Below are 25,425 nucleotides of genomic sequence, written 5' to 3'. Positions count from 1 at the left end.
ACTTGACTGCTAACCTAAAAGTTGGCAGTTCTAATGCACCCAGCAGCACCATGAAAGAAAGATCTGGTGATAAGTTTCCATAAAGATTACCACCAAGAAAACCATATGAAGCTCAGTCCTACTCTGTAACACGTTGAGTCAGAGTTGACTCGATGGATACGGACTTAGGTTACCTTTTGGCTTATTTTAGTTAACAGATCCGGTCCTGGTGGCACAGTGGTTAAAAGCCTTGTTACTAAGCAGTTCAGATCTACCAGCTGCTCCTTGGAAACCATACAGGGCAGTTCTACTCTGTCCCACAGGGTCGCTATGAGTTGGAATCAACTCCACGCTATGAGTTTGGTTTTTTTGGTAGGTATGTATGGGGTGTGCACATGCCAGTGTACCTACACACGTGTATACCTGAATTGTGGTGTGCAGAAATAGGGTAGTGAACTGAATACATCGAGGTCAATAAATGACCTTCCCTTCCAGGTATATTTCTGTATTTATGAAATCCATTTAGTAAGAGGAAAGAGCTGTTTGTTTCCACATGACAGCGATAAACAATTGGGCTTCCTAGGAAGGTTGCTGTCTTTTTGATGGGTAAGAAGTTCACTTGAGAACCTTTCCAAGAACATGGCTGAGGGCTGCAGAGACAAGAGAGTGTGAACATATTAGGAAGAGGGGCAGTAAGGCCCGTGAGCAAAGTGTAACTTGTACAGAGTTTGCTGAGTGTTGGCTCTGTGTGTGTGTGTGTTGGGCATGTACACACATGAACACATATTGAATACATAAATTATCAGCACATTTTCTCTGCTGTGAAGTATTCAAGTGCCAAGATATAGGTGGTTCTTGGAAGTACTTGCAGAACATATGCTGTGTTATTCCACCATCTGTAGCCCAGTCCTATGGATAAAAATCTGCTGCTTTTCTTTTCGAGAGAAGAAGAAGGAAATGAGCATATTCTTCCCTCATATGTGTCCCTTTTGCCCCTATGAGTTCTGTCCTGTGACTTTACTCTCTAACAGGTCTAGCTCACCCTTCTCCCTGGGTGTACTTGTAACTTGATATTTCACAGTTATGAAATGGCTCTACTACCCCTTCAGATAGCAATGTATTTATCCAAGCTATATATATATATATATATATATATATATATATATATATATATATATATATTTTACTTTTAGGCCCTCATTAATGCCACTCCCAGCTGCAATTGCCTTCCTGTTGCTGTCATTGTTAGATGCCCTCCAGTCAGTTCCAACCCGTAATGACCCTAGGTACACCAGAATGAAACACTGCCTGGTCATGCACCATCCTGACAATTTTTGCTATGCTCAAGCCCACTGTGTCAACCCATTTCGTTGGAGGTCTTCCTCTATTTGCTGACCCTCCACATTAACTAGCATGATGTCCTTCTCCAGGGACTCCAGGTAACATGTCCAAAGTAAGTGAGACAAAGTCTCACTCTAAGGAGCATTCTGGCTGTGCCTCTTCCAAGACAGTTTGTTCTTGTAGTCCATGGTCTATTCAACATTTATTCCTAACACCATAACTCAAAGGTGTCAGTTCTTCTTTGGCCTGCTTTACTCATTGTCCAGTTTTCACACGCATATGAAGCAACTGAAAATGCCATGGCTTGGTTCAGGCACATCTTACTCCTTAAAGTGACATCCTTGCTTTCCAACACTTTAAGAGATCTTTTGCAGCAGATTTGGCCAACTAAATAAAATCTGGTTTCTTGCCCGCTGCTTCCATGGGCATCAATTGCAGACACAAGTAAAATGAAATCCTTAACAATTTCAATCTTTTCTTCATTTATCCTGATGTTGCCTATTGGACCAGTTGTGAGGGTTTTCTTTTCTTTATGTTGAGGTATAATCTATACTGAACGCTGTGGTCTTTGATATTCATCAGTAAGTGCTTCAAGCCATCTTTCCTTTCAATAAGCAAGGTTTTGGAGTTTTCCTCCAATCCTGATGCTACATTCTTCTTCATACAGTTCTGCTTCTCAGACTATGTAATCAGCATACAGATTGAATAAGTATGGTGAAAGAATAAAACTCTGATGCACACCTTTCCTGATTTTAAACCATAGAATATTCCCTTCCTCTGTTCAAGTAACTGCCTCTTGGTCTATATTCAGGTTAGTCATGAGCACAATTACATGTTCTGGAATTCCCATTTTCCACAATGCTATCCATAATTTGTTATGTTCTACATAGTTGAATGCCTTAGCATGGTCAATAAAACACAGGTAAACATCTTTCTGGTATTCTCTGCTTTCAGCCAAGATCCACCTGACATCAGCAATGATATCCCTTGTTTTACGTCCTCTTCTGGTTCTGGCTTGAACTCCTGGCACTTCTCTGTTGATGTACTACTGCTGCAGCCATGTTTGATTGCTCTTGAGCAAAATTTTACTTGTGTGTGATATTAATGCTATTGTTCAATAATTTCTGCATTCTGATGGATCACCTTTCTTTGGAATGGGTGTGAATATGGGTCTCTTCCAGTCAGTTGGCCAGCCAGCTGTCTTCCAAATTTCTTGACATAGGCAAATGAACACCTCCAGGGCCGCATCCTTTTGTTGAAACATCTGAACTGGTATTCTGGCAATTTCTGGAGCCTTGTTTTTCACCAGTGTCTTCAGTGCAGCTTGAACTTCTTCCTTCAGTACCATTGTTTCTTGATCATATGCTACCTACTGAAATGGTTGAATGTTGAACCATTATTTTTTGGTACAGTGACTCTGTATTCCTTCCATCTTTATTTCATGCTTCCTGGGTTGTTCAGTATTTTCCCTGTAGAAACCTTCAGTATTGTAACTCGAGGCTTGGATTTTTTCTCCAGTTCTTCCAGCTTGAGAAATGTCAGCTGTGTTCTTCCCTTTTGGTTTTCTAACTCCAGGTCTTTGAACGTTTCATTGTAATACTTTATCTTCTGGAGCCGCCCTTTGAAATCTTCTGTTCAGCTCTTTTACTTCATCATTTCTTCTGTTCATTTTTTCTACTTGATATTCAAGAGTAAGTTTCAGAGTCTTTTCTGGTATTTATTTTGGTCTTTTCATTCTTTCCTGTCTATTTTATGACCTTTTTGCTTTCTTCATGTATGATGTCCGTGATGATATTCCACAGCTCCTCTGGTCTTTGGTCATTAGTGTTCAATGTGTAAAATCTAGTCTTGAGATGGTCTCTAAATTCAGGTGGGGTATACTCAAGGTATTATTTTAATTATCATGGACTTGTTCTAATTTTCTTCAGCTTCAATTTGAATTTGCTTATGAGCAGTTTATGGGCTGTTCCATAGTCGGCCTCTGGCCTTGTTCTGACTGATAATATAGAGCTTCTCCAGTATCTCTTTCTGCACATATAGTTGATTTGATTCCTGTGTGCTCCATCTGGGCTGGTCCATGTGTATAGTCACCACTTATGTTGTTGGAAAAGAAAGGTATGAGCAATGAATAGGTCATTGGTCTTTCAAAATTCTATCATGAGATCTCTGGCATCATTTCTATCACCAAGGCCATATTTTCCAACTCCAGATCCTTTTTCTTTGTTTCCAACTTCTGCATTTCTCAAATGAATGCATCTCAATTGCATGTTTGATCAATTTCAGACTGTAGAAGTTGGTAAAATCTTCAATTTCCTCATCTTTTGCATTAGTGGTTGGTGCGTAAATTTGAATAATAATCTTATTAACTGGTCTTCCTTGTAGGCATATGACTATTACCCTATCACTGACAGCATTGTACTTCAGGATGGATCTTGAAATGTTCATTTAGATGGTGAACGTGACATCATTCCTCTTTAATTTGTCATTCCTGGCATAGTAGGCCATGTGATTGTCTGCTTCAAAATGAATGCCTAGGATATCAATCTTTATGGGTTCCATTTCTTTTTTGATAACTTCCAATTTTCCTAGAATCATACCTTGTACATGCCGTGTTCTAATTATTAATAGATATTTCCAGCTGTTTCTTCTCATTTTGAGTCATACCACATCAGCAAATGAACGTTCCAAAAGTTTGACTCCATCCATGTCATTAAGGTTGGCCTTACTTTGAGGAGGCAGCTCTTCCTCAGTTGTATTCCAAGTGCCTTCCAACCTGAGGGGCTCATCTTTCAACACTGTGTCAGACAATGTTCCACTACTCTTCCTAAGGTTTTCACTCACCAATTTGTCTTCAGTAGACCACCAGGTCTTTCCTCCTAGTCTGGAAGGTCCCCTGAAACCTGTCCACCATAGGTGGCCCTGCTGGTATTTGAAATATTGGTAGCATAGCTTCCAGCATCACAGCAACAGGCAAGCCACCACAGTACAACAAACTGACAGATGTATGGGGATTGCCTTCCTAGCCTTGCTAAAGTGTTCTCCTTAAGACTAAACCTGATCAAGTGTCTACCCACAGCTTTCAAAATAAAATCTGCACTTTTTATTTCACGCATTGCCTTTGAGTCAATTCTGACTCATAGGTGACTTCAACTCCTAGTGACCCTATAGCACAGAGTAGAACTGCCCTACAGGGTTTCCAAAGCCAAAATCTTTGTGGATGCAGATCACCAGGTCTTTCCTCCTGAGGAGCAACTGGTGGATTTGAAATGATGGCTTTTAGGTTTATAGCTGAGCTCTTAACCACTGCTTCACCAGGGTTACACTTTACTTAGCTAGATAAAAATTTTCCTGATCTGACTCTGCCTACCCTGCTGATTTCATGTCTCATTACTATTTCACACATTCTTTTGTCCCTAACACATAAAATTTTTACAATTATTCACTCTCTAGGACTCCGAATATGTTATTTACTTGGTTGGGAAGAATGATGGTCAGTAGGCACCCCTCCCCACCTCTCCATTCCTGATGCCATCACACCTGGCCTGGCCTGGCCTCTTCTAACACCACGTCCCCTCAGGCTCACTTGGATGAGTCATGAAAAGAGAGATCTTTCCATTTGTTCTCTAAAGTATGCTAAGTGAAAGAATAGAAAAGAAAAAGGCATGCAACAAAACCTAGAATTTATTGAATTATACAAAATGGGTTCCTTATTAAAATAACTCGTCCCTAGAAGAACTAAGCTGCCCTTGCTTTCTCACTCTAATTCTGCCTCAGCTGAACCAAGGAATAATTCCTGGGACCTTGGCCAGCATTCTGCCACTGTCTTGAGAGGCTTTCTCCTGTGGTCCAGGGGACATTGCTGATACATATATCTTTATTCTGGGAATTTGAAAAGGGCAATCAGATGTTACCCTGTCATGATTTTTCATCTCCATGTTTGAGGAGAGGGCTACTATGAGGGCATTGATTGAGACGACTGCCAGGATTTTCCCTCTCTGGATCTCTCAACCTAAGATCATCCCTCCTACCTCAATCTGATTTCTAGATCATGCAGCTGAGGATTGCCTTTCTCTTGCTACCAGGATGATTATGGCATGAGCACACCTGGGATAGAGGAGACATACTTAGTAATTATTTGCTATCTAGGACCTCTTAATGATGCAGTTTGTCAGATGGAAAGAGTGATGAGATGGAAGACTTGAAGCACCACTTGTGGGGTGATAAGATCCAATCTGCTCTTGGCTAGCTCTTGGTTGCTATGACAACACCGTTGCTACAGCACTCTTTGACTGCTTGATGATGCTGCTGGGATGAATTTGTGGCTGCCTTTGGGAGTCAGTCCTGAGGCTGAAGGAATTCCCTTCTGTAGGACTGTACTTTCTCTGCTCTCCTAGGTAAAGAAGGACAATATGAAATAGCCGTTTTGAAGCCACTCTTTTGTGCAGTTCAAAGGCACTCATTAATGTTGGGTTATGAACAGTTGGAAGAAAGAAGAGTACAACATGAGTTTTCTACTGCCAAATACTGCCATTAGTGGCAGTGAGGCTTGAGCTTGGGCTTTCTCTCTTTCTCACTGTCACGTATCTTTATGAACTATGTTTCTTCTTCCAGTCCTTATGAATCTCTATTCTACCTTAACTCCAAGTAGGGTCATGGTTTTTAAACTGGTATTTTTTAAATTGGATTCACACTTCTGTAGGGAATGTAAGGCCTGTCGAAGGTGTGCATCCTGTCCAATTTTAGGGATGTCTCTGCATCTTGCTCCATTTTGTGCCCACTCTTATAATGTAGGATGTGTCTGTTCTTTATTTAGATGGAGAATAGTTTATTCATCTTGATTCTTCATTGAGAGAATTTGAGAAAATTGTTTGATAAGCATTTTGAAATGAAGGGTAGATATCCAACAACCTGGTACAGTCGACCCGATTCCAACTCATAGCAACCCTATAGGATAGAGTAGAACTGCCCCAGAGAGTTTCCAAGGGTTGCCTGATGGATTCAAACCACTGACCTTTTAGTTAGCAGCCATAGTTCTTAACCAATGCACCACCAGAGCTCGAATCCAACTAGAGGAGCTCAAATAGTGAAACATGGCCGTAAAACAGGTTGCTAAGAAGGGTGACATCTGTTATTTCAAGAGTATTAATTTTTCACAGTGATGTGAGAATAGGAGGGAATGCAGGTAAGAATTTGCACAGAGCTGAATTATTTCTTACACAGAAAAGAGGGAAATTTGAACTTTAGTGATATTCCAGAAAGGAAGAGAGAACTGGATGACACCTAGAAGCTACAAACAGTGAAGTGTGAAAGAACGGAGAGCAGGAAATCCCTCAGCACTGATACCAGGCCAAGAAGTGATGCTGCACACTGGTGATATGAATACAGATTATTTAGCAGAGCCCCTTCCAGGCTTCAATAGATCTTTGGTACAAGTCTCACAAAGTGCTTCGTGCAATTGGATTCCTTGAGAAAATTGTTGAAGATCTGAGTTCGCCACCCTAGTTCATGTGGGCAGAGGATGGCTGATATATCAGGTGTGTGAGGAGCAAGATGTGTCCACTCAGCCAGGGCCAGCATATTTGCTTATAGAGGCAGGAGCACTGAGGCTTGCAAGACAATCAGGCTTCTATTTCTTCCTGGAATATTTCATAACCAGTAGTTTGGTATTGACAATGGTATGTACTGCACCATTTCCCTATGTGATAATATCAACTAAGAGGTTGATTTTACTCATCACAGCATGTCATAGACAGATATTGCCCATAAGTGTTGAAAATGTTATCCAGGCATTAAACAGCTTAGCTGTTATCATCTCATCTAGTGCTTCCTTAACCTTAATACTACATTCTCTTATTAATTAATCTTTGGCACACAACCCAATCTGCTTTTCATAACTAAGATAACAATAATAATAACTTCTAAATATGTATAATGCAAAGTAGTTCTCTCACATTAGCTCAGTTGTACTAAGAAAGTCAAGATGTTTGGCTTGTTTTCTAGATGAGAAAACATTGGGTGTATTTTCTAAAGAAGAACACCTAATTTTCCCAAGTATTATTTCCTGGTATGATAATATATTTATAGGAAATTAAATTAAAACAAATTTATGTATACATTTATTTATTATGCAGTAAATATTCTTGCTTTTTAAATAATAGAAGTGCCTAAACATAAAATAACATGAGCAAATTCAGGCTATCTGGTTGCCATATCTACAGAAGCCAAGGGATCACCTTCCACACAAGGATTAACTTCAAGTCTTGTATGGAATTAGACTATTTGTTTCACCAGTTCTGCGCTCAAAGCCTGTGGTATCCTCTCCCTTTGTTCACTATCAGCCCTCCCCTGAAATTCTTTCTCCTGATCTCCTCAATTCTTAATTATTTTCCTCTTCTATAGAAAAAAGATGATATGTACAGTCCTATCGCTGGAAAATATCATAGATCACAGATCTCATAGATTAATTTTTTACCCCTCTCAGAGTACAAATTTGAATTTTTAAAAGGAGGTATGGGGAGAAACACATAGAAGTTGGCTTGATGCTGAGACAATGGAAACCTGGTTTTAGAAGAATGCCTGGTTCTTGGTAATGGCATAGGATGGCACCCACTGGGCTTATTCTAACCAGCCCTTTTAGGTTTTGTCATTATCTTAGAACTGCTTTATGTGCTGAATATTTTTATTTACAGAGAATACCATTAGTTTCTGGGTTCACAGTTGGGTTGTAGGTAAGGGTTTTCAAAATCTCTCTTAAAGGTCACAAAAAATCAAATGCATTCATGGATCCCTCACGTATCTTATGAAGAGGGCTAGATGTAGCCAGGATCATGGCAAATGACAGTGTGCATAATCCACATAAAAACATTAGGCCCATATATAATACTGTACATATCTATAAAAAAACAAAAACAAAAAATTGTACCATCCAAACAAATGAAGCAAATCCATAGCCATAATAAGCCCAAAGATCTTCAGTTTGTAAACCTCCAGACATTATTTAGAACATAAAATTAATTCCAAAGCTGAAAGGGAAAAAAATCAGAAAGGGCCACAGATGAGTAGTTCAACTTTGATTCTTTAGTCTGCAGTGAATCTTGTAGATTGATACTCAGTACATTCTGTTGAAGGCTCATCAGCGGCCCACTAAAGCCCTGGTGTGGTCCTTGAATCATGTGCTAGGAGGAGCCAGGGATCAGAAATAGGCATCACAGCAAGAAATATTTCTGTCTCTGAGCCTCTGGTCACCAGACAAGAAGGTAGCCTTAGGTAAAGATGGTAATGACAGAAGATTAGAATAGAATCAATTCCTTAGGCCATTATTTAGCATTGTAATAATTCAGATTTGAGCTCAGATCCTTGATAGAATGGCTTGGGGTAAAATAGGTTTTGTCTTTGAAGATTATCTTTCTAAATAGTGTGTTAAATGTGTTGATGCTATGGTAAGTCTTTTTTCAGCCATTGAATTTCTCTTTTTCACATTTAGATTCATACCTCCATAATGGTGCATTATAGCTTCAACCCCAACCACTCTCAAGTGCCACATTGGGAATTTAGTTGAGATAAGAGGTTATCAAGTAAACAATTAGAATCCTGAAGGAGTAAAGGAAGTGTTTCTCCAGTGGTGTTGCTTCAGGGGATATGTTTGTTAGCACTTGGCTTTGTTGAAATGTGCACATTAAATTTGGGAGATCTTGAGAGGGTTTTTAAAGCTTAATTGCTGCAAATCTCTTGTTATCATGCTTTCCTGTGAGATTTACACAGCCCTAAATGCTTTCCAGTTTGAAAATATTTCTTTCCCATATTGTTTTGCCTGAAAAAAATAGAGTGTGCTGAGATACAAGAAAGAATAACGTCCCCTCCCAGAAGTCAGTAAGAGTACATAATTGCTTTCAGGGTTTGGTCTGTATGATGCTGAGGTCCCTTTTAGGACTATAGGTATATGCATCTCTGATAGTAGAATTTGTTTCACCTATAAATTCTGAAAAAATCAGATTTCTTTGGAAAGCTGGTTTTTTCATCTATCTTTTATGCACTATGTTTGCTAGATAGCACCAGCTTCCTCAAAAGTGAGACTTAAGACATGAAATTCTGCATTATGAACTGAGTGTCTCTCTATGCCCACCATCATCCTCACTTTTCTTAGAAAAAAAAAAAAGAAACCAGCAAATAATGATAATGAAAACACAAATTGTTAAGGTGAGAGGAGAGGTTTCTAAATCTTGTTTTCTTTAAGGGAAATTGAGCCTGTTGACACATCTTCATGAGAAATGGTGGCATCAGAACAAAAATAGCGGAGAGAAAGAGCAGGATACAGATGTAGGAGACATGTCTAAGGTACAATACTAATGACTTGATGACTTATTAAATATGTGTGAGAAAGAGAGAAGCATCTAGAAAGGCTCTGTGGTTTCTGGCTAGTTTCTTTCCATGGATGGTGGAGCCATTAACAAAGCTCACTAGTAAATAGGGGTTATTATAAAAATGTATGTATAGGTATACACACGCATATCTATGCATATATGCTATATATGTATAATGCAAATGTACTATTATATATTGTTATGGACTCAATTGTGTCCCCCAAAAGTATCTGTCAACTTGGCTGGGTCAAGATTCCCTAGTATGATTGTATGATTGTCTACCATTTTATCTTCTGATGTGATTTCCCTATATGTTGTAAATCCTATCACTGTGGTGTAATAAGATGGATTAGTGGCGATTATACTCATGAGGTCTACAAGATTAGGTAGTGTCTTAAGCCAATCCCTTTTGAGATATAAAAGAGAGAAGAGAGCAGAGAGACAAGGGGACCTCATACCACCAAGAAAGCAGCACAGGGAACAGAGCATGTCCTTTAGACCTGAGGTTCCTGTGCTGAGATGTTCCCAGATCAAGGAAAGACTGATGACAGACAAGACCCTTCCTCTGGGGCCGACAGAGACAGAAAACCTTCCCCTGGAGTTGGCGCCCTGTTCTAACCCACTGGAATGTGAGAGACTAACATCCTTTTGTTAAAACCATCCACTTGTGGTATTTCTGTTATAGTAGCACTAGATGACCTAGAGGTATATGTATATATATACACACACACTGTACATACATGTGTGTATACACACATAAACATAGATACACACAAACACATACACATTTTAAGCTGTGAGAGTTAAGCAGAACTTCTGCGTTCTTTAGAAGAAACCCAGTCACCAAGCTTGGCTTCTTGAATGGTTATCTGAAGTATAGCCCCACGCTAGGGTGCCCTACAACATCTCTGTTTTAAATGGGTAAATACAATAACTGGACCATATGCAAGCCCATGACATTTTTTATCCTGGATAAAATAGTTTGGGTTAGGAGGAAGAATAATATGACTAAGGCTCCAGGAATACAGGATCAAATGATACGTCTATTAAATCTCAGAACTTCCAATTACTCAATTCTTTAATTCTTTTATATGATTCCTTTTTTTCTTTTTCAAAAGGTAACGATCACTACTCCACAGTAACTACTTAACAATAAATAATGTGTGGAAACGGTTGGGGAATAAAACATTCACGGCAAGCATTTCATTGTGTGATTAAGGTTATTAGATGCGTTAACTGCCATACTGATGAATGCATTGTTAATTACTTGTTAGCACTTTGTCCAGGCACGTTCCTTAGAACGTTGCCGTCTCTTGTGAGAAGACATATTGGCAGTAAAAAGTGAAAATGTCAGAGTACTTTTAGGAAAACAGTAAGCCCTTGAAGTTCCCATAATCTAACACTATGTCAACATTCCTTGTGGAATTATCTTGCAAAAGTCGCTGATGTAAATTGATGATTGAATTTTCAAATGCGATGTCAGAAAAAGCAAGGATGTGCCCAGTTTGGGTCAAAGAATGGAATTCATTTGAGGGGAAAATAAAATCTTCTTTGCCACATAGAATTTCTGCAGGTGAGCTAAACTTCACTGCTAACCCTATCTTTGAACTCTATTCTTCATTCTGAAAAAAATTAAGTTAATACGTTGATGTTACCAGATTTCAATATCACCCAAACCATAGTCAGACCACTTAAAGAAATGGCAAGCTTAAGGGTCATATAAACTATTTCTCCTAACAAGTATGTAACATTTCCATTTAGCTCAATAGTCTGGAGACATTTCCATTGCTGGAACATAGTGAAGTGGGTAAGAAGAAGCTTTCTTAACCAGCCCACACTTAACCAACTCTCCAGAATAATTTAGCTCATCCTCTCTCTCCGTAAACACACCGAGCCATGTCCACAGTACTCTTATCTCATGGCCTATAGGCTCCTCTCTAGTTGTCTCTGTGTATTTCTGCTCACAGGACTAGTAGTAGGCTTACCAAGAGTCAGTAAATATTTTTATGCCAGTTGTACTTGCCATTGTAATTGTATAAAACAGTTAAATGTTATGTAAATCGGTAAACCATGAGTGAAAAGAAAAAGATTATCAGGTTGTTTTTCTAGGAATGTGAGCTGCTAAAAAAATACCAAATTAGGTGTGCTTTTACAACTGTAAACAATGAAGGAAAATGATTATAAAAGTCCAAGATTGAGCACAGATTGCCTCATCGGTTTTGCATTCTTACTCTAATATAAATACAGAAAAAAAAATTATAAATGTCAAACCATGCATTAAATGTAGCTTTTGCAAGAAAACTTTGTAAAACTCTAATCACAGGGCCCAAGCACAAAGAAAAGGCCTTGGCCCTGCATCATGTTGTGTTGCTAGGTTCCATCCAGTCAGTGCCCACTCATAGCAACCCTATGTACAACCGAATGAAACACTGGCTGGTCCTGTGTCATCCTCACAATTGTTGATATATTTGAGCCAATTGTTGCAGCCACTGTGTCAATCTATCTAGTTGAAGATTTTCCTCTCTTTTGCTGACCCTCTACTTTACCAAGCATGATGTCCTTCTCCAGGGACTGGTCTCTCCTGATAACATGTCCAAAGTAAGTGAGACAAAGTCTCGCCATCCTAGCTTCCAACGAGTATTCTGGGTGTACTTCTTCCAAGACTTATTTGTTTGTTTTTCTAGCTGTCCATGGTATAGTCAATATTCTTCACCAATACCATAATCCAAAGGCAATGATTCTTCTGTCTTCCTTATTCACTATCCAGCTTTAGCATGCATATGAGGCAATTGAAAATACCATGGCTTGGATAAGACACAACATAGTCCTCAAAGTGACATCTTTGCTTTTCAACACTATAAAGAGATCTTTCGGAGCATATTTGCTCAATCCAATACGTCATTTGATTTCTTGACTGCCATTTCCATGAGTGTTAATTGTGGATCCAAGTAAAATGAAATCCTTGACAACTTCAGTATTTTCTCCATTTATCGTGATATTGCTTACTGGTCCATTTGTAAGAAGTTCTGTTTTCTTTTTGTTGAGATGTAATCCGTATTGAAGGCTATAGTCTTTGATTTTCATCAGTGAGTGCTTTAAGATCTCTTTGCTTTCAACAAGCAAGGTCGTATCATCTGCATATTACAGGTTGTTAATGAGTCTTCCTCCAATCCTGATGCTGTGTTCTTCATATAGTCCACCTTCTCAGATTATTTGCTCAGCATACAGTTTGAATAAACGTGGCAAAAGAATACAACCCTGATGCATACCTTCTCTGATTTTAAAACACATAGTATCACCTTGTTCTTTTTGAAAGACTGCCTCTTGGCCTGTGTACAGGCTCTGCATGAGCACTATTAAGTTTTCTGGAATTCCCATTCTTTACAATGTTATCCATAATTTGTTATGGCCTACACAGCTGAATGCCTTTTCATAGTCAATAAAACACAGGTAAACACCTGTGATGGTTAAGATTGCGTGTCAGCTTGGCTGGGTCATGATTTTCAGTGTTTTGGCAGTCATATAATGTGACCACTTCCATGTTGAGATATGATATGCGATCACCCCCATGATGAGATTTGCTGTGAGTAACCGATCAGTTGAAAGGGAGTTTCCTTGAGCATGTGACCTGCATCAAATATAAGCAGACATTCCGAAAATTTTTGGAGGCTTCTTGCTCACACTGGATCCTGCAGCTGACTCCTGTTCATCTGACGTCCAGTTCTTAGGACTTGCCTGCCAATCTTGGGGTTCACTGGTCTTTGTAGCCTGTGAGTAAGAACCCTGCAGTCTGACCTGCTGATCTTTGGTTGGTCAGCACCTGTGACTATGTGAATTAGGAGAACACCTATCCTGACCCCCCATGGACTTGGGACATTCCAGCCTCTACAACAGTGTGAGCCATTTCCTTGATACAAACCCCTCTCTATAAATATATTTATATGCTTTACTGGTTTTGCTTCTGTAGAGGACCCAGCCTAAGACATCTTTCTGATTTTCTCTGCTTTCAACCAAGATCCAACTGACATTTCCAGTGATATCCCTCATTATATGACCTTTTCTGAATTCAGCTTGAATTTCTGGCAGTTCTGCATCTATGTAATACTGCAACAAGTTTTGAATTATCTTTAGCAAAGTTTTACTTGCAAGTGGTATCAGTTATACTGTTAGGTAATTTCTGCATTCTGTTGGATCAACTTTCTTTGGAATGGGCACAAATTTCTTGGCATAGATGAGTGAGCACCTCCAGCACTGCTATATCTGTTTGTTGAAACATCTCAGTTGCTTTTCCATCAATTCCTGGAGCCTTGTTTTTCTTCAGTGCAGCTTAAACTTCTTTCAATACCATCAGTTCTTGATCATATGTTTCTTCCTGAAATGGTGGAATGGCGACCAATTCTTTTTGGTACAGTCACTCTTTGACTTTATGTATTCCTTCCATTTATATATCTTAAGTGGAAATAGGATGTTCAAGCAATGAATGTGTTTTTTAAACGATTCTCTGCTTTATAGACTTTTTTGACAAATTGGCCAGCACTGACTCTGAATGTGCTAAACGGGAGTGCTTCTATTGTGATGGAAAATAAAAAAAGCAATGAACAAAACAGTATTTATAGTATAATTCTTCCTTTTTAAAAAAAAAGAAAAACTCTACACATGCAAGCACAATGTATATGTGTAGGTAAAATAGATAAGAATATTAGCAATATTTAACATTGAGTGGCATATTTATGTCAGGTCTTTATTTTCACCTTTTTTTATATTAAAATTTCATGTAATTCACTTGTATTACTTTTATAATTAGATGATAAACCAGTAAATGTCATTTAATGCATTATTTTTCTAGCTACCCTGTCCCTGGCTTTATCGTCTTATCTCTGTTTGAGACTTTAAGCCATTCCTGAGGGCAGAATGTTCACCAGCCTGATATGAAGATTTTTCACAATACAGCGGGTCTGGGCTTCTTCCTGGATGACATCCAGGACTTCTTTCCTGGAGTATCCCTTTTAGTGTGTCTTTATTCACAATAGAGTTAGAATCGACTGGATGGCAGCAGGCTTTTTTTTTTTTGGTTTATTCACAAGGTCTCTTTCTTGCCTCGGGGACAACACAGATAGCCTCTGTGTGCTCCAGAGAAAAAAGGGCTCCTTTTCTTTCATTTCAATGGGACTTGCCACCATCTTTTAGTTGAATAATTGAGTCTGTAGGAAAAAAAAAAAAAACTATGTGCTGTGAGTCTCAACAATATTTACAAACATTTCAAATTGGTGATACTTTGCCTTTTTTTTTTTTCCTTGCAGCCATGTTATGGAAAAAAAATAATAATAATTTGACTTTAGTTGAACTTCTACTTTGAAACTACATGCCTGGCTTTTTTTTTTTTTTTCAGTTATGATTGAATAAATAGGGGGACAAATGATTAGTTGTTTACTTCAGGATGGCTTAACTGGTATAAGGGAAATAGCTAAAGATTATGCTGGAAGCCCAGAGGAAGGCAGAACTTTCACTCTTAACTCGAAGGAGGTTGTTATGAATTAAATTATGTACCCAAAAAATAAGTGTTGTAAATCCTAACCCCTATATCCATGATTATATAATCTCATTTGGGAATGGGCTTTCTTTGTTATGCTAATGAAAGTATTAGTGTAGGGTGTGTCCTGAGTCAATCCATTTTGAGATTCAAAAGGAGAAGAAAAGAAGGAGAGGTGGGGGAAGAGAGATGCCAAGTCAAGTGAAGATCCCCCAAGAGCAGAAACTCAAAAGAGACAAGGACATTCCCCCAGAGCTGACAGAGAGAGAGATTTTCTCTAGAGCCAGCAACCTGAATTTGGGCTTCTAGCCGCTAAACTGTGGGAAAATAATTTTGTTTGTTAAAGTCACCGTCTTGTGGTATTTCTGTTACAGCAGTACAGAGGTCTTAAAAGGAGTCAACACAATGGCTTCACTACCTTGCATCTGTGACCAAAAAAACAAAAACACAAAATGAACCCATTGCCATTGAGTGATGGTGGCCCCATACGTTACAGAGTAGAACTGCTCTACAGGGTTTTCTTGGCTGTAATCTTTATGGAAGCAGGTCTTCAGGCTTTTCTTCCATGGCAGTGCCACTGTGTGGTTTTGCACTGCTAAAGCCTAGGTTGTGTCTACCTCAAGCTGCTTGTGCTACCCAAAGACTGACCTGTGACTAGTGCACCATAAAGCACACTGGGGTACCAGAGCCCCAACAAGAACCAGGCATCAAAATACTTCCTAATATTGTTGCCAATTGCCAATCTGACACAAAGGGTCCTTGTCTTTTCCCGAGTAAGAATACATGTGAAAGACAAACTTTCTCTTCAGCAAGCTTTATTTTGCTTGAGTCAAGCAAAAGGAGTCAGCGGGGGATCTAAGCGTCTCCAAAAGACTGATTCGAAAACGGAAGCAAGGCCAGGGCTTATATAAGTTTGGTGGAGACAATAGAGTAAAGAATATTCAGTGGGCTTCTTTCAAGGGGGGGATACTTCTTGGAATGGCAATGCATGTTAATTAGGTTGTGTGCCCATCTGGAATCCAAGATTAAACCCACTGATATTCAAGATGGAGTCCTCTCAGCAGCCCTTGGTATCACTTATTATGGGATATAGCCAGTCATCACATTTTGTTCTTCTGTGCATGTGGGAGCCTGTGAAGGTGGGAGGGACTAGAAAAACACTAAGAAGGAGATTGTAATTCCCAGGTTGTTTCAGCCTTATCTCATGTTGACAGGGTGTGGTTCTGGTTTACCCAACTTCTAGATGGTAATCTTTTAACAGCTCTTTTGTTTTGCCAGCAGTTAACCCTATGTGTCTCAGTATGTTCTAAGAATTCACCAGTCATTGGTACTTGACAGATCAAGGTATGGTTATTTTCAGAATACCTTGCTTAATTAAGTTTACATCTGAGTTTATTGCTTTCAGTTAAATAGTATTTAGTTTAATATTAATTACCCTATGATGTATTGCCATTTTTCTTTAGTGTGCACTGGCAACATAGATATATTTCTTCTTCTTTTTCTGTGTTCCAATATCACTGTGCCTCTGTGTCAGGTTTTCTTTCAGTTATAGGACAGCTCAGAGAAAAAAACATCAAGGTCAGGAGTCTGAGACACATGGACAGGTCCATGCTTCTCAGCTATGTTCACCCTGCTGGAGAACACTAAACATCTGAGTCAGGACGATCTACCCCATCAGTAGGACAAGATTGAAAATAAAAGTAGGACTTCAGTATTTCAAAGGTGTGTATTAGTTTCTTAGTGTTGCTGTAACAAATTGCCACAAACTTGGTTGTTTAAAACAACATACATTTATTCTCTCACAGTTCTGGAAATCAGAAGTCTGAAGTCAAGGTATCATCAGAGATGCACTCTCTCTGATGCCTATAGGCGAGAATCCTTCCTTGTCCTTTCCAGCTTCTGGTGGCCGACAGCATTCCTTGGCTTCCTTTTCTTATAGTCACATTACTCTGATCTCTGCCTATGTCTTCACATCATTTTCTCCTGTGTGTGTCTGTATCTTCTCTTCTACTGTTTCTTAGAAGTATATTTTTTCATTACATTTAGGGGCCACCCAGAAAATTCTGGATGATCTTACCTCAAGATCCTTAACTTAATTAATGTGCAAAAATACTTTTTCCAAATATCACACCCAAAGTTTCTGAAGGTTGGGTTGTGGGGTGTATCTTTTGTGGGCCGCTATTCAACCCATTACATTCAACTCTTTTAGTAAAATCCTCAAACAATCTTAACACCTGTTTTTCATTCTCATTTCACTGAAAAATGAGAATAAAAAAGGCTTATGGAGTTTAAAACGAATTGCGCATGATCTCACTAATATAAAGTACATGGAATAGATAAATAAATAGAGATCAGAATTTGATAGTGGTTACCACAGGTGAGAGTGAGGAGAAATGGGGAGAATTATTGTTTAGGAAGCTTTGAGTTTTTGTTTATAGGAAAGGACCTTGGTGATGGTAGCACAACATGATTGATTTAATTAATCTCCCTGAATTGCATATGTGAAAATGTTGAATTGGCAAAAACAACAACAAAAGACAAAAAACCCAACAACAAAAAAAAATGGGCAAAAAAATCTGAACAAACACTACACCAGTGGAAATATTCAAATAGCCAATAAGCTCATGAAAAAAATTTCAATGTCATTAGTCTTTGCTGTTGTTAGGTGCCCTCCAGTCAATTTCTACTCATAGAAATGTCATGTGACAGAGCAGAACTGTCTCATGGGATTTTCTAGGCTGTACTCCCTGGTGGCACAGTGGTTAAGGGCTACTGCTGCTAACTAAAATGTTGGCAGTTTGAATCCATTAGCCGCTCCTTGGAAAATCCTATGGGGCAATTCTACTCTGTCCTATAGGGTAGCTATGAGTCTGAATGGAGTTTGGTTTTGAGTTTTTAGTTACTCTGTATGGGAGCAGATTGCCAGGTCATTCTCACACGGAGCTGGAGTCACTGGGTGGGTTTGAACTGCCAACCATTCAATTAGCAGCCAAGCACTTAACGACTGTACCACCAGTAGATTAAAATGAACTTAAAAAAATTAAATGTTATTTTCAATATTGGAAATCCTCACTTATTTCTCCTTTACCTTACAATTTGCTCCCAGGTGCCAATGCTCAAATTGTTGATTTTGAAGGTTTCATGATAATCTTTGATTTCGTAATAACTACTTCTGCCAATCTGGCGACTAATGCCACCACTAGAACACACAACACATGTCTGCTAGATTATGCCTTATATTGGCAATAAAGGGGAGATAGAGCTATAGAATTCAGAAACAATAACTACAAATATAGAAATCAATAAGTCTAGGTGACTAAAATCAGATTTAGCTATATTTTCAGAGGTGCTATGAATGGTACTGTAAGTAAAAATTGCATTTTTAACAGGAGGTTGAGAGTTTTTCTTTTTCTTCTTTTTGATGCCTGAAGAAAATGAAGTTGACAGTTTGAAGTAATATAAACAGTTTGAAGTTTAATGATCTATTCAGCTTTCACCAATAGCAAATACCCTCTAGTAGAGTGTACGTTATTAAGTAAAGTGTGGGATATATTGTCATTTTTATTACAGTACAGAAGCAGTGGCAACACACTTTGGTATGCTCAAAGCTGTTTTAATCTGTCCCAGCAATTGTGAGGTTTCTGTACTCATTTCCCTGTCACTAAAATCCATAGGAAAATAGAATTTGTCCTCACATGGGCATCAGGAATCACAAGACTAGTCTTAGTGATGGGATGTGTTATTGATTGAATTGTGTCCCCTAAAACTGTGTGTCAACCTGGCTAGGCCACTATTCCCTGTATTGTGCCGTTGTTCTCCATTTTATGATCTGATGCAATTATCCTATGTGATATTAAATCCTAACATCTGTGGTGTTAATGAGGCAGGACTCAATCTGTAGGATTAGGTTGTATCTTGAGTCAATCTCTTTTGAGACATAAAGTAGAGAAGGAGCAGGGAGGAGAGGGATCTCATTACTACCATGCAAGAAGAGCCAGGAGAGAAACACGCCCTTTGGACCCAGGGTCCCTGTGCTGAGAAGCTCCTAGACCAGGGGTGATTGGTGCAAGGACCTCCACCCAGAGCTGACAGAGAGAGAAAGTCTTCCCCTGGAACTGCCATCCTGAATTTGGACTTCTAGCTTCCTAAACTATGAGAGAATGAATTTCTGTTTGTTAAAACCATCCATATATATATATATAGAGAGAGAGAGAGAGATTTAACTCAAGGAAATGGCTTATGTGGTTGTGGAGTCAGGCATTGACTGGAAGCTTCTTCTGACTCATGTGGTTGCAGGGGCTGACAAACCCAGAATCAGGAGGTCAGATAACAGGCTGCTGGCTCAAGTCCCGAGAACCAGAGGTCAAATGATGGTGAGCTGGAAACAGGATCCAGTGTAAGCAAGTGAGCTTTGCCAGAACATCCATATAAGTATATTAGGTGCAGGCCACCCTCAAGGAAATTTCCCTTACAACTGATCACATCAGATCACATCATAACACGATTGCATTATACCACTTACGGGAGATCACAAAATGGAGGGCAATTACATCAGATCATAAAATGGAGGATAGTTATATCACATCACAAAAATGGAGGATAATTATATAATACTGACAATCATGGCCTAGCCAAGTTGACACATAACATTAACCATCATAAACAGCTCCTTGTAAGCTTGGTACCAGTACGTATTTCCTCAAACCATACATAATCCCTAAATAAAGATAGTTATGAAGTTGTTTTTGCACCTAACATAATACAACTAACATGGGTACAACCAAAAATACACTAGCCCCATTTACATCTTATATTTTTTAAGTGATGGAATATAGGAAAGAAGAAAACAAAAATGTTTGATATATATATATGTATACAGGGTTGCTATGAGTCGGAATAGACTCGACGGCACTGGGTTGGGTGGGTATATATATATGTATGTATATATGTGTGTGTGTATATATATGCATATATACCAAACCTACTGCCATCAAGTTGATTCTGACTCATAGCAACCTATAAGACAGAGTAGAACTGCCCCATAGAGTTCCCAAGGAGTGCCTGGTGGATTCGAACTGCCCACCTTTTGGTTAGCAGCTGTAGCTCTTAACCACTACTCCACTAGGGTTTCCATAGGTGATGGTTAAGATTGTGTGTTAGCTCGGCTGGGCCATGATTCTCAGTGTTTTGGCAGTTGTATAATGTTGTGATCACTTCCCTGTTGAAATCTGATATGTGATCACCCCCCTGATGGAATCTGCTGAGTGGTACTGGCAGGACTGGGGCTTGTGGCAGCTCACTGACCCCTCAGCCTTCATCTCTCCACCTTCTGCCACCTACTTCCTTTCTACTTGCCTTGTCAATGTTGTTGGCTTGTTCTGGATCCAGCAGCTGTTTCTTGTCTGACCTCTGGTTCTTGGGACTTGAGCTAGCAGCTTACCTGTCCATCTTGGGATTCGTCAATCTTTACAGCCTGTGAACAAGAGTCCTGCTCCCTGACCTAAGGATCTTGGGTTCACCAGCCCCTGCAGCTACATGAATCAGGAGAAACCTTGCTGTCTTGCCTGCCAACCTTGAGGATTCCTCAAGCTTCACAGCCTGTGAGCAGGAGTCCTGCTCTCTGACCTGCTGATATTGGATTCACCAGCTTCTGTCACTCCAAGAATTGGGAAAGGCCTCTATCCTGATCCAAGGACTTGGGACGTTCCAGCCTCTACAATCCTGTAAGCTGTTTTCTTGATATAAATCTCTCTATATATATTTATATGCTTTACTGGTTTTGCTTCTCTAGAGAACCCAGCCTGAGACACCATACACATATATGTGTGTGTATTATATATATATATATATATGTATGTATATGAGTATGTACATGTATATTATATGTATAGATATACACATATAATACACATATATCAAATCAAACCCACTGCAGTCGAGTCAATTCGGACTCATGTTGACCGTATAGGACAGAGTAGAACTCCCGCATAGGGTTTCCAAAGCTGTAAATCTTCACGAAAGCCAACTGCCACATCTTTCTCTTGCAGGGCAGCTGATGGGTTTGAACTGCCAACATTTGGTTAGAAGCAAGCTCTTAACCACTGCACCAAGAGCATATACATATAGGCTCACATACACATACATGAAATAAGAAAAAAATACCAATTACAGTGCTTGTTTCTGTAGCTGGTCATATAATCATAACTGGTATTTAGAACTACTTTCTTCCACCACATATTCTATAGTCCCTTTACCCTCAGCAAGTACCTCAGCTGGTTGTGGTTCTTTGCCTGGTAGAGTGATACAAACCTTCATTCCTGATGGGCCTGTGCCATTAGTAGTCATGTCGGAATTGGGTTGCTGTAGTTTTCCATTGACTTTAATTACAGGGCTTGGTAGTACTAAGAGACACCCTAAACAATCTCCTGCATTCCAGGCATGCTTTTCTTTACCTCAGTTATGTAGTACCAACCCGATTTCCTCTTGGTAACCAGAATCAATCAACCAGGTAATATGGTAACTCCCTTCTTTACCTGTTGATCCAGAGGCATGAGAAGCCCAAAGTGGCCAAGTGGAACTCTTAACTTCCAGTTCAACCAAATCTGTGTTTTGTGTCTAAGTGGGAGCATTTCTTCCTTTGGAGCAAAGACCTCTAGACCAGCAAGCATAGTGTCATGGGGACAGGAAGCAAACATGTTGTGAGTGGGCAACTAGTGGTAATAGTGAGTGGTGCTATTCTCATTTCTATCCCTCGATTCCTGGACCCTTGAATCCTGGCTAAAGGAGAAAAAATAGCATATATTGGATTCTGCTTTAGAGCAACTACAGCTGCTTGGAAAACATTTTCCCAAATCTGCAAAGTATTGCCATTTAACTGGCATCATAATTGTGTTTTAGGAGGCCATTCTGTCTATCGAGCCACTGGCTTCAGGATGATGGGGAGCATGGAAAGACTAGTGAATTCCATGAGCATGGGCCCGTTGCTGCACTTCATTTGCTGTGAAGTGAGTCCCTTGATCTGAGGCAATGTTGTGTGGATACCATGATGCTGGATAGGGCATTCTGTCAGTGCGTGGATGGTAGTTTTGGCAGAAGCATTGTGTGCAGGGAAGGAAAATCCATATCCAGAGCAAGTGTCTATTTCAGTAACAACAAAACACTGCCCTTTCCATGAAGAAAGTGGTCCAATGTAATCAACCTGCCACCAGGTTGCTGGCTGATCACCTAGAAGAATTTTGCCATATTGGGGACTCAGTGTTGGTCTCTACCACTGGCAGATTGAGTACCCAGCAGTGGCTGTAGCCAAATATGCTAGGTTCTCTAGAAAAGTATAACCAGTGAAGAATATATGTGTGTATATATATAAAGAGAGAGAGAGATTTTTCTCAAGGAAATGGTTCACTTGGTTATTGAGGTTGGCAAGTCCCAAAGTCCTTGGGTAAGGCATCGGCTGGAGGCTTCTCCTGACTCAAGTGGTTGCAGGGTCTGATGAACCCAGAATCAGTAGGTCAGACAGCAGGCTGCTGGCTCACAGGGTTGTGGAGCTGGTAAATCCCAAATTTTGTAGGTCACAGGACAGGTTGCTGGCTCACAGGGCAGCAGAGCTGACAAATCTCAAAATCCTCAGGTCAGGTGACAAACTGATGGCTCAAGTCCCAAGAATAGGAGGTCAGATGATGATAAGCCAGAAACAGAATCCAAAACAAGCAAGTGACAAAAATATACCAAAATATCCATATCCATACATATATATAGGGTGCAGGCCACACGCCCAAGGAAACTCCCCTTACAACTGATTGGCTGATCACATCAGATCACATCCTGAGGGTGATTATATTACTTATGAGAGATCACAAAATGGAGGCTAATAACATCAGATCACAAAATGGAGGATAGTTAGATCACACAAATAAATACATAATACTGAGAATCATGGCCTAGCAAGTTGACTCATAACATTAAACATCACATGGGATAAGAATTCAAAACCCACAGAATCCCCAGATGGATCCGAGTCATGGCCAGGCTTGGAGGTGTCAAAGCAGAAAAGATAAGCTTAGTGTCCTTTCAGGTTCCGGGCCACCCTTGTAACCTCATTGGGCCCCATAGTGCACAATGTAAGGATATTTCAGCCAAGGTGTCTCTGAGAAAGTCAGCTACACCGGACTAAAATACATGAAGTCTCCAATTTTTTATAGGGAATTCTAAATTCACTACGGGAGACTAAAACAACCATGAATCCCTAATCCATCAAACACATTGCATGGATCTTAAACTTCTTGTGCCAGGAGTAGCATTTTTCCCTCTGTGCCTGACTTATAGAATCTACTGTACATTGTCAGACAATGAAAATGCAGAGATCTCTTCCAAATAGATGCAACACTTAATTTATATTCCACTTGTTTGATATTGGATCACATTTCAGCTTCAGAAATTGTTATGAATTCTGAAACGGGAAACACCAAGATCATTACTTCTAATTGTTAGATTTCACACAAAAGAGTGCTGGAGGATCATACACAGTGATGGATTATGGCAGCATTCGAAGTGGAGGATTTCAGCGCTCACCTGAATCCCAAAACTATTAACACTTATGTTTACAGCGTGCTTGCATCTGCATGAAGAATGGTTCTGTTTCAGCAATTCTGGCATCTACAGCTGCAGTCGGTCTGCATCTATTATAAATCCTACATTTCTTCCTTGACTGATGCCTGCAATCCTTTTGTCGGTGAGCTAGAAGAATGCCACACTACCCTTCTGTTTCACTACGATAACTGTGTTCTGTTCAGAATCCAGTGAAGTCCCATAAAACCAGTACTCTAGCCACAGCCTTTTCTCAGGGTCATTAGTCGCTATGGCTGCCACAATTACTGAATGATCCATCATTTTAAGACCCTTATCCTCCTGGTTCCCCTTTTATGTAAACAGTCGGCTGCAAGGTTTTTTTTTTTCCTTAAATTGTAGAAACCAATTGTGTCAGTAGCTGCCCTGTGGCCCTCTTTGGAGAATGGACATTCTAAATGCTCATCAGAATTGAGAGCCAGGGAATAGAGTCTGGGCTTCTGTGCTACAAAAAATATTCAGGAAAGAAGATGAAGGCCCAGAATTTTTTGTTCACCCAGAAAGCTTAGTAAATGGCCAAGAATCCTGGGCATTGGTGAGTCATCTTGATAGGTATAACCTTGCTCATAAACTGGTTACCTCACCCATGCTCCAGAGAAACCAACCTGGACAATCCCTCGGGGTCTGGTGGCCCAGGTCCTCCTACTTAGAGGAAGGTCGGCTTCACAGAACCAGTAGTTTCTTAAAGATAGTTCTAGAAACCATGGATGTGAGGGGGTGAGAATTAAAATATTTTAACAGGAGGCAAAATGCATTGCCAGAATTTACACTGTAGCATCTTAGACCTTCAGAAGTTTTAAAATAAATGTCCTTGAATTTAGACATAGTGTGCCTTTTCAAAGAAAAAGTTAATTATGTCTCCGAGAACAAAGATTTATCTCATCAGAAACACTCTTACAGTCTTCACAACTTTTAGTTGTTTTGTCAGTTATAATGGGAAGGAAATATTATTGTAACCTTCTAGTTAAATTAAAGCACATCTTTTAAATAATTAAGCTTTCTGGAATTGTTTTTTTCATTATTTTTTATTTTAAGTAACCCAGAATGTCAAAAGTACCCAATCAGAATTATGGATGACAATCTGGAGAAGCTTGTTTGTTAAAACTCATTTGCTCAGATCAGGGTAGGGAAGGCAAATCCACTTGTCTGGCCTTACAGAGGGAGCCTGGGGCTGATGCTGCCTGACACACTGAGAAGAGGCTCTGGGAGCTAGAGGGGAGCTCTGAGGAAGGTGGGCAGGGGAGAGCAAGGGGGAGGTATGGGTGTAGGAAAACTGGCTCCAGAACCCATCTGAAACCATCCTAATCACACTGGCCTCTCTGTCTCCTTAAGGTACCAAGTTAATTCTAAATTTCCACTTCCATTCACCTGAGCAAATATTAAGTGCAAGAATCTGTACTAGGTGCTTGAGATACAAATATAAATTATACATGGCTTCTTTCCCCTGAAGTTGCTCAGAGCATTATAGAGGAATAAAACACTTATTAGCTAAATGATTTCACTTTTAGTTTTCCTGAGGTACTATTTAATTTTGAAATAGCATATTATTTTTTATTTACGTAGGTAATTATTGCTTATTACAGAAATTTTGTA

This window comes from Loxodonta africana, chromosome 12 (genome assembly GCF_030014295.1).
Source record: "Loxodonta africana isolate mLoxAfr1 chromosome 12, mLoxAfr1.hap2, whole genome shotgun sequence".
NCBI lineage: Eukaryota > Metazoa > Chordata > Mammalia > Proboscidea > Elephantidae > Loxodonta > Loxodonta africana.
This window is presented reverse-complemented; position numbering follows the sequence as displayed.